Raw genomic sequence first — 10,737 nt, forward strand, 5'->3', positions numbered from 1 at the left:
TGTTAAGTTCAGATACAGCAGAGAATATTACCTTCACAGGTAGACGATATCTCGGCAGCGAGGTGGAGATGACATCCGGCTTTTATGGAGTGATGAAATGATGGGTGACAGCTGTCATGAGTTGATGTGTGACAGCTGTCACTCCCGGTTGTGTCCGTGGCGGCAGCGCCCTCTCGCGCCTGAAGCCCGCACTTCAGGCAGGGTGCCCTCTGGTGGTGGGCCAGCAGTACCTCCTCTTCTGGCGGCCCACACAACACAAATCCTCCTAAATGCCAGTGGGACAGGGCCCTAAGATAGCATCACGCCACGCAAGGTGGAATGCTTCTAATTTTGAACTACTCCATTTCCGTTCTAGACCTCTAGCCTCATGCTTGAGGTCACGCAGGTAATCATTGAACCAAAATTACTGTGTTTTGGGGGGCTGTGATTTTAACAAAGGTGGTGCAGTCATGTCGAGTGTAGTTTTGAGCACTGAGTTTAAACTATCCACAAGACTGTCTACTGACTGGGTATTTGCCAAATGTGACGCTAAGACATCAGGCAGTGTAGCTTCAAGTTCAGTCTTAGTTGAGGAGTTGATGCATCACCTTAGTGATAAATAAGGTTGTTGTTCCACAAAACAGCAGCAAAACTGTAAACTTAATAAGTGAGTGATCAGAGACCACCGATGTAAGAGGCATGATGTCAATATTCGGGACAGCAATACCACGTGCGAGAACCAAATCCAGGGTATTTCCACTAATGTGCGTCGAGTCCTGAATGCATTGCCAAAATCCAAATGCATCCACAATTTCCATAAATTTGCAGAAGGGATCAGAAGGCTTATTTTTTGAACATTAAAGTCACCAATGATCAGAATGTTATCTGGACTAGTTGACAAGTTAGAGATGAATGCACCAAATTCATCTAAGAATTCAGAATATGGGCCAGGAGGCCTATATACAGTCACAAAATAATACGGCTGATTTTTATTCTTCTGACCTTGGCAATGCGTAATATCCTGAGCAAAGTAGAGAATCAGATGCTCAAACAAGTTATATGAGGTCTGGTTAGAAAAGTATCCAACCTTTTTATTTTTTGCAAAAACCATATGGATTTGAATCACGTGTGATTGCATCAGCCAAGCTTGAACCTTTGTGCGCATGCATGAGTTTTTTCACGCCTGTCGGTTGCGTCATTCACCTGTGAGCAGGCTTTGTGTGAGCAGTGGTTCAAACCTCTCGTCGGATTTTTTTGCGAATAAAATGTCTGAACGATTTGAAGCTTTGCTGCATCAAATTTTTCCAGAAACTGTGAGAGACCTTCAGGTGGACACCATTCGGAAAATTGAGATGGCTTTCAGCGACAATTTTATGGGGATTACACAGATTAAGGAGTGCTCCAGCCGGTTTAAAGACTGCCCACAGCGTCTGAAAGCGCGGCGCACTCCGAGCGCCGATCATCAGGCTGAAACCCCGCTCAAACAACCAGATCATTTCCAACGTGAAGCTTTGTTGATCCGGGATGTCGTCTGACTTCCACAAAAAAGGCAGAAGGCGTGGACATCAGCACTTTTTCGGCACATTCCACTGTTACAGGAGTTTTTTCCATGGAAAGAGGAGCGGAGGAATGTGCCACCGTGCCGCTCATGGCGCGGAACAAAACCACCTCCGTGTTGGTCTCACAAGACGGCTTTCAGACGGCTTTCGGTGGCTTTTCAGTCGTGTGACTATCCGAGAAATTGTGGATGACCTGGACATACCAGAATATGTCCTGTGAGGCTTCATCATGGTGTTGCTTTGCGCCATGCAGCTCCACCACGACGCACGGAATTCCTCCGCACGTCTGTCTCAATGTGCCAAAAAAGTGCTGATGTCCACGTCTTCCGCAATTTCTGTGTTAGTCAGACGACGTCCCAGATCAACACAGTGTCCAGTTTGGAAATGAACGGCGCATTCCACTGTTGCAGGAGTTTTTGTCATGGAAAGAGGAGCGGAGGGATGCGCCACGGAGCCGCTCATGGCATGGGACAAAACCACCTCCGTGTTGGTCTCACAGTACGGCTTTCAGATGTCTTTCAGACGGCTTTCGGTGGCTTTTCAGTCGTGTGACTATCCAAGAAATTGTGCATGAGCTGGAGATGCCAGAACATGTCCTGTGAGGCTTCATCATGGTGTTGCTTTGCGCCATGCGGCTCCACCACGACGCACGGAATTCCTCCGCACGTCTGTCTCAATGTGCCGAAAAAGTGCAGATGTCCACGTCTTCCGCAATTCCTGTGGAAGTCAGACGACGTCCCGGATCAACACAGCATCCAGTATGGAAATGAACGGCACATTTCACTGTTACAGGAGTTTTTGTCATGGAAAGAGGAGCGGAGGAATTCCGCGCGTCACGGTGGAGCCGCATGGTGCAAAGCAACGCCGTGATGAAGCCTCACAGGACATGTTCTGGCATGTCCAGCTCATGCACAATTTCTCAGATAGTCACACGACTGAAAAGCCACCGAACGTCATCTGAAAGCCGTCCTGTGAGACCAACACAGAGGTGCTTTTGTCCCGTGCCATGAGCGGCTCCATGGTGCATCCCTCCGTTTCTCTTTCCATGAAAAAAACTCCTGTAACAGTGGAATGTGCCAAAAAAGTCTTGATGTCCACGTCTTCTGCCATTTTTGTGGAAGTCAGACGACGTCCCGGATCAACAAAGCCTTCACATTTGAAATGATCTGGTTGTTTCAGCGGGGTGTCAGCCTGTCGATTGGCGCTCGGAGTGCGCCGCGCTCTCAGACGCTGTGGGCGGTCTTTAAACCGGCTGGAGCACTCCTTAATCTGTGTAATCCCCATAAAATCGTCCCTGAAAGCCATCTGAATTTTCCGAATGGTGTCCACCTGGAGGTCTCTCACAGTTTCTGGAAAAATTTGATGCAGCAAAGCTCCAAATCGTTCAGACATTTATTTGCAATAAAAATCCGATGAGAGGGGTGGACCACTGCTCACACAAAGCCTGCTCACAGGCGAATGACGCAACCGACAGGCGTGAAAAAACTCATGCATGCGCATAAAGGTTCAAGCTTGGCTGATGCAATCACACGTGATTCAAATCCATATGGTTTTTGCAAAAAATAAAAAGGTCGGATACTTTTCTAACAGACCTCGTATTTGTGACCCCAAACAGCTAATAAGCTAAACCTAAATTTATAAATAAGAGCAACACCCCCATCTTGATTCACATCATGGGGGACGTGACTAAATGTATATGCTGGTGGGCAGGCCTCATTTAAGGGGAGGACAGCTGTAGGTTTAAGCCAGGTTTCACATAACCCAATCACATCTAAGTGATGATCAATAATTAGATCATTAACCAACAATGATTTTGAGGATAGTGATCTTATGTTAATAAGACCCAGACTAAGGACCTCAGTGGGGTTGACAGTTGGACTGTTTGGGTTTAGGGGTGGTTCCAGAGTAGCATATACGAGGTCTATTAGAAAAGTATCCGACCTTATTATTTTTTTCAAAAACCATATAGATTTGAAGCACGTGTGATTACATCAGACATGCTTGAACCCTCGTGGGCATGCGAGAGTTTTTACACGCCTGTCGGTTATGTCATTCGCCTGTGGGCAGTCTTTGAGTGAGGAGTGGCCCACCCTCTCATCGATTTTTTTCATTGTTTAAGAATGGCTCAGAGACTGCTGCTTTGTTTGATCAAACTTTTTTCAAAATTGTAAGGCACAACTGAGTGGACACCATTCGATAAATTCAGCTGGTTTTCGGTAAAAATTTTAACGGCTGATGAGAGATTTTGGTCTGGTAGTGTCGCCGTAAGGATGGCCCATGGCGCCTGACGGCGATCTGCGCTTCGAGGCGGCAGCATCTCGCCGTTTCAAGTTGAAAACTTCCACATTTCAGGCTCTGTTGACCCAGGAAGTCATCAGAGAATAGAGAACTTTCAGAAGAAGTTGGCATGAGGAGTTTATTCGGACATTCCATTGTTAACGGACATTTTGTAATGAAAGAACGTGCGGGCAGAGTCGCATGTCGGGCCGCTCCATGGGAAGTCCTTACACCGACAGAAACACCCCATAATCTCTCATCAGCCGTTAAACTTTTCACCGAAAACCAGCTTAATTTCTCAAATAGTGTCCACTCGGATATTCCTCACAGGTCCAGAAAAATTTTTGATAAAGCAATGCGCGCCGTCTGGAGCAGCGTGTGAAACAAAGGAATTCAGCCGAGAGGGTGGGACCACATCTCACTCAAGGCCTGCCCACAGGGAAATGACGTCACCGACACACGTGAAAAAACTCATGCATGCGCACGAGGGTTCAAGCATGATTGGTGTAGTCGCACGTCATTCAAATCCATATAGTTTTTTTTAAAAATAAAAAGGTAGGATACTTTTCTGACAGACCTCGTATAAGATGCCTCGAAGTAGGTTTAGGTTTGAGACATTCTACACGAGTTGTAGGTAGCAGACACGAAATCTTTGATATTACTGGAACAACTATTGGGCCATCCTCAATTTCACCATCATCCAATGTAGTAATGGGTATTAAGTTTGCAAAGCATATCCCTCTATGGACATGTCTACTGAAGCAGACGGTAGGCACCATTACTGAGGTATTACCTAGATTTACAGAATTTGAATTTCCCTCCCTGGCAGATAAACTGCACTATCACCATAGTGGATTTTCTGCACTAATTTCTCCGCTAAGCTAATGGATTCCACATCCACATTTGTCATAAGCCTTGCAGGCTCTCTAATCACCTGCTCCATGGCCTGCTGTCAATTCCTAATGTTACCCTCCCTGAAGAGCTCTATCTATGTTCGCAGACAAGATGGCAGCGCCTTCCCTAGTAGGGTGGAGTCCATCTGGCATCAGCAAGCCACGGTGGCCCCAGAACGAAGGCCAGTTATCAATAAAGCTAAAGCCTTGCTGTCTACAAAATTGTGCCAGCCACTTATTTAACGATGTCAGCCTGCTAAATGCCTCATCATTACCCCGGGAGGGGGGGAGGGGGGCAGAGGCTATTAATCAATGCCGGCACATCTTTCTGGCAAGGTCACAAGTCCTCTCTATGTCCATTTTTGTGACCTCTGAGTGCTTCATACTTACATCATTGGTGCCAATGTGAATAACTGTGTGACTATATCTCATGTCATGTTCCTTAGTCTGTCGTCACTTCTGCGGCATCAGCACTCTAAGATGGGAGGCAATGTCGGGAGCTGCGGAGCCAGGAATACATTTAATGTCAGCTGGCGTCTGTAACCTAACTTTGCGGGTGACAGAATCCTCCATCACTAAAGTCCGGCGTTTTGGCCTGGAGACAGCAGTGGAAGTTACTCGTGGGCTCAGAGAATTCACATCCCCCTGATGTGAATTCTCTGAGGGGGAGAACCGATTCACAGTTCGCAGTGGTGACTGTGATCGGGGTACCACAACCGGGCACCAAGCCCTATGGGGCTTCCTCCGCCTAGCCACAGTCTGAAAGCCGTCCTCCACAGCCGGCGTTTCTAGGCTGATGCTAATGGGCACACTAGCCGGCCCATCACTAACCTCATCTGGAGTGCCTGTAACATCTAACTCCACTGAGCTAAGAAGCTGTTCTAACTTATGGACACGGCTCTCTAAAAGAGCCACCCTATCTTTCAACATCACGCAGGATTTACGGAGGGTGTAAAGTAGTATACTTTGTGCACTAGGAAATTTAAGAGTACAGCCAAGCAAGCATGAGCTAACCAATCATGAATAAGCTAACCACTCCTAAAGCTCACACAGAAATAAATAAATGAATTAAAATTCACAGCACTTACACTGAAAAAGTCGCAGAAGTATTAGACTTGTAGGGAAAAAAAAAACCCTCCTTAGAGTAAACCACTCCTAAGATTAACACAAGAGTAAAGTACTAAGCTAAAATTCACAACAGTTACACACACAAAAAAAACACCCTCCTAAGAGTAAACCACTCCTAAGATTATCACAAAAGTAAAGTATTAAGCTAAAATTCACAACAGTTACACTAAAAAACTAACAGAAGTATTCAAAAATGGGGGGGGTTGAACTAGCTAACGCAAGCTAACCGCTAGAGAAAAATGCTAACCACTCCTAAGATTTACACAGGAGTAAAATAATGACCTAAAATTCATAGGCTACACTGACAAACTAACAGAAGTATTAAGCAGGTAAAAAAAAACAGCTATAAAAGTAACGGCGGGGGGTGGGGTGGTGAGTCGACCTAGCTAGCAAATGCTAACTGCTAGCGATTCACAACAGGGGTGTCGTTAAATAAGTCTCAGATTTGATACACTTAACAACCAGAAGAGTGCTGAACAGAAATAAAAGAAACTTATACAAAACCCTTTAAAGCTTGGAAGAGCATCACAACAGCAAACAATCCACAATGGAAGCCTCTGGTACGGTGGCTGGGAAGTGCCAAAAATTAGTGGTTACTGTGCTGACTAAGGTGCTGATTACTCCCTGACTAAGGTTCTTGCTCAGTTTAGACAGGTGGCCAACTCTAGGAAGAGTCCTGGTGGACCCGGACATCTTCTATTTATGGATGATGGGGCCACTGTGCTCACTGGAACCTTCAAAGCAGCAGTGATGTTGTCGGTCACTGATAACTCACAAGAAAAGTCGACATGGAGGTATAACATGTGGTTCCTACATTCACATCAGAAGCATCAACCAAGACTACAAACTGATGGTCGGGATCCAGAAAGGAGAGGATGGGCGCTGAGGTTAGGGTTGCCACCTTTCAGAAATGAAAATAAAGGACGCCCACCACGGCTCCTCTGGGCCACTACCACCACCCAAGGAGTGGTATATTTACTCTTATCACTCACTCATCTTCAACCGCTTATCCGGGATCGGGTTGCGGGGGCAACAGCTCTGGGAGGGGACCCCAGACTTCCCTTTCCCAGGACCACCTCTGACTGGGGGATCCCTAGGCTTTCCCAGGCCAGTGTGGAGATATAATCTCTCCACCTAGTCCTGGTTCTTCCCCGTGGTCTCCTTCCAGATAGACATGCCTGTAACACCTCCCTAGGGAGGTGCCCAGAGGGCATCCTTACCAGATAACTGAACCACCTCAGCTGGCTCCTTTCAACGCAAAGGAGCAGCAGCTCCACTCTGGGCTCCCCACGGACGACCAAGCTTCTCACCCTATCTCTAAGGGAGACACCAGCTACCCTCCTAAGGAAACCCATTTCGGCCCCAATCTAGTTCTTTCGGTCATGACCCAACCCTCATGACCATAGGTGAGGGTAGGAGCGAAGACTGACCAGTAGATCGATAGCTTCACCTTTTGGCTGAGCTCCCTTTTCATCACAACAGTACGGCAGAATGAATGCAACACCGCCCCTGCTGCACTGATTCTCCGGCCAATCTCACGCTCCATCGTCCCCTCCCTCGTGAACAAGACCCCAAGGTAATTGAACTCCTTCACTTGGGGCAAGACCGCATTCCCTACAAAGAGTAAGCAATCCATCGGTTTCCTGCTGAGATCCATGGCCTCATATTAGAGGCACTGATCCTCATCCCAGCTGCTTCACACTCAGGCACGAACCAATCCAGTGAGTGTTGGAGTTCACCGGCCGATGAAGCCAACAGGACCACATCATCTGCAAAAAGCAGTGATGAGACCCTGAGCCCACCAAACTGGAAACCCTCCTCCCCCAACTACACCTCGATATCCTGTCCATGAATATCACAAGCAGGATTGGTGACAAGGCGCAGCCCTGGCGGAGGCCAACCCTCACCGGAAACGAGTCCGACTTACTGCCGAACACCTGAAAACAGCTCTCGCTTTGTGAGTACAGAGATTGGATGGCCCTGGTAAGGGACCCCCACACTTCATACTCCTGCAGCACCTCCCACAGTATCTCCCATGGTACCTGATCATTCGCCTTCTCCAAGTCCACAAAACACATGAAGACTGGATGGGCATACTCCCAGGCACCCTCCAGGATGCTTGTGAGAGTGAAGAGCTGGTCGGTTGTTCCACGACCAGGCCAGAACCCGCATTGTTCCTCTTCAATCAGAGGTTCGACTATCAGCTGAAGCCTTCTGTCCAGCACCCTGGAGTAGACTTTACCAGGGAAGCTGAGTCGTGAGATGCCCCTGTAATTGGCACACACTCTCTGGTCCTCTTTTTTAAAATATGGTGACCACAACCCTAGTTTGTCACTCCTTTGTCCCAGACCTCAACGCAATGTTGAAGAGACATCTCATTCAAGACAGTCCCTCCACACCCAGAGCCTTCAGCATTTCTGGACGGATCTCATCAACCCCCAGGGCTTTGCCACTGCGGAGTTGTTTGACTGCCTCAGTGACTTCCACAAGGGAAATTGATGAAAATCCTCCATCAGCTTCCAGCTCTGCCACTACTATAGAGGGCACTCTGGTCTGATGCAGGAGTTCCTCAAAGTGTTCCTTCCAGTGCCGGATTACATCCTCAGTTGAGGTCAACAGAGTCCCAGCCTTATTGTAGACAGCTTGGATGGTTCCCCATTTTCCCCTCCTGAGCTGCCTCATGGTCCGCCAGAAGCACCTTGGTACCGCCCGAAAGTCCTTCTCCTCCCACACTCAATTATGAAAAAAAATCATTTAGTCATACTTAAAGCTTTAAGTGCTTTATTAACACGAAACTGTTTATGATAAACTGTGCAGGCACTGAAGTGTGCAACAGCAAACATAATTATCAAGGAAAACAGACCAATAATTTTAATCTTTAAAGTGAGGACATTTTTACTTTAAGAGGAAATAAAAATACTTGTTTGCCTGCAGTTTGCCAAGTACCCATTGCCACTAATGCTGCCAAGTTAGACTCTTCCGACTCACATTTGAACTTTTGCAGATGTGTTTGCGTCTTTGGATGTGGTGGAGTTTCCTCGCTACATGGACCCAACGCGAGGTATAGAGATGACATTGGCAGTCCTTAATATTTCCTGTGTTTTATTTTGTTCATTATTCAGTTTTGATGAGTGTGTGTGGGACATTTTTGAAAATACAGAAAAATTCACAGTCAATATGGGACGCAACAATTATTTGTCAAATAAAGGACAGTTCTGTATTTTAAGGGATGGGTGGCAACCCTAGCTGAGGTGCACTGCTTAGCGTGGAACACCTTGTCAGTCAGGGAGGACTACGACAACTCAACCAACTGACCAGCCGCAGGCTGCCTGGTGAGATGATAAAACCAAAACCCAGGAAGGAGGTGTAAAATTGGAAATTTGTTGTTGCTAATAAACACGTTTTATTGCATAATGTGAGAAGTGATGCAGCTGTGTGCTGTGGGGTTTATGGGATGTCTGTTTGGAATGTTGAATTCAACTATATATTAGAAGGTCTTCAAGGGACGTTTGTTGAGCTTTGAACTGTGAAGTGGAACAGCACTCAATTTTTCCACATTAAAACAGTAGGGTGGCAAACAGCAACAAATGAGCTCAAAATGTCCCAGTCATGGCGGCCCGGACATTAAGAACTACAACACCCAGAAACCTCCTCGGTCAGATGTTGAGTTGGACCTTCTGGGGCTGAATAAGACTGTAGCCAGCAATCTAGTAAATCAGTTTATATCTCAGAATACAGTTAGTATGTGTCACATTTTTACAGATGGGTCTAGGGATACAAGCTCTGGTAGGGCAGGCTTTGGGGTTTATGTTATGAATAATCAGAAAAGGCAGAGTACCCGTGTTACTAATTGCTCTTCTGTATGTTCGACGGAACTGTCAGCCATATGGTGGGCGTTAGAGTGGGTACAAAGTAACAGACCTTCTGAGTGTCGTATTTATTCTGATTCTGCAGCTGCATTGCAAACTTTGATGGGCGGAGCCTCAGGAGGAGCTCGTCCTGACCTCGTGCTAGAGATTCTGTCTTGCCTCCATCGCGTTGAGTCAGCTGGCTGGGCACTCTGGCATTATAGGTAATGAGATTGCAGATTCATTGGCCAAAGAGTCCCTTCTGAAAGAAAGTTGTTGTTAATATCCCTTTGGGAAAGGTTGATTGTTTTAGTATTTTTAAAGAGTTGAGTGATTGATCAGAAGTGGCAAAAGCAGTGGGAGAGTGAGTCGGTAGGGAGGCACTATTTTATGTGTCAGCCTTTGATTAAAAATAAGAGATTCCTGTTCTCATCCTGTCGTAAGGATCAAGTCAAATTGATTAGATTGAGACTGGGGCATTGTGGGTTGGCAGCATATTTAAAAGTGATTGGAAAACATCCAGATGGGTTGTGTCAGTGTGGTCAGTTGGAAAGTGTTCATCATGATTTAATGTGCTGTCCTATGTATTCTAGTGATAGGCGGAAATTGTTTAAAGATTTGTCAGACTGTGGATTGACTGTGTTTTCTTTTAGGTCAATTTTTTCTGAGAGCAGTTACTCGCATTTAGTGGACAAAGCTGTGATTAAGTTCCTCCATTCCACCAACCTCTATTTGAGAGTCTAACATAAGATAAAGTATTTAACTATTACCTGTGGGGGGCAGCATTATGCTACGCCATCGTATAGCCTGCCGGAATCTAAAAAAAGAAGAAGAAGAAGAAGAAGAAGAAGAAGAAGAAGAAGAAGAAGAAGAAGAAGAAGAAGAAGAAGAAGAAGAAGAAGAAGAAGAAGAAGAAGAAGAAGAAGAAGAAGAAGAAGAAGAAGAAGAAGAAGAAGAAGAAGAAGAAGAAGAAGAAGAAGAAGAAGAAGAAGAAGAAGAAGAAGAAGAAGAAGAAGAAGAAGAAGAAGAAGAAGAAGAAGAAGAAGAAGAAGA

Source organism: Thalassophryne amazonica, chromosome 11 (genome assembly GCF_902500255.1).
Source record: "Thalassophryne amazonica chromosome 11, fThaAma1.1, whole genome shotgun sequence".
Classification (NCBI taxonomy): Eukaryota; Metazoa; Chordata; class Actinopteri; order Batrachoidiformes; family Batrachoididae; genus Thalassophryne; species Thalassophryne amazonica.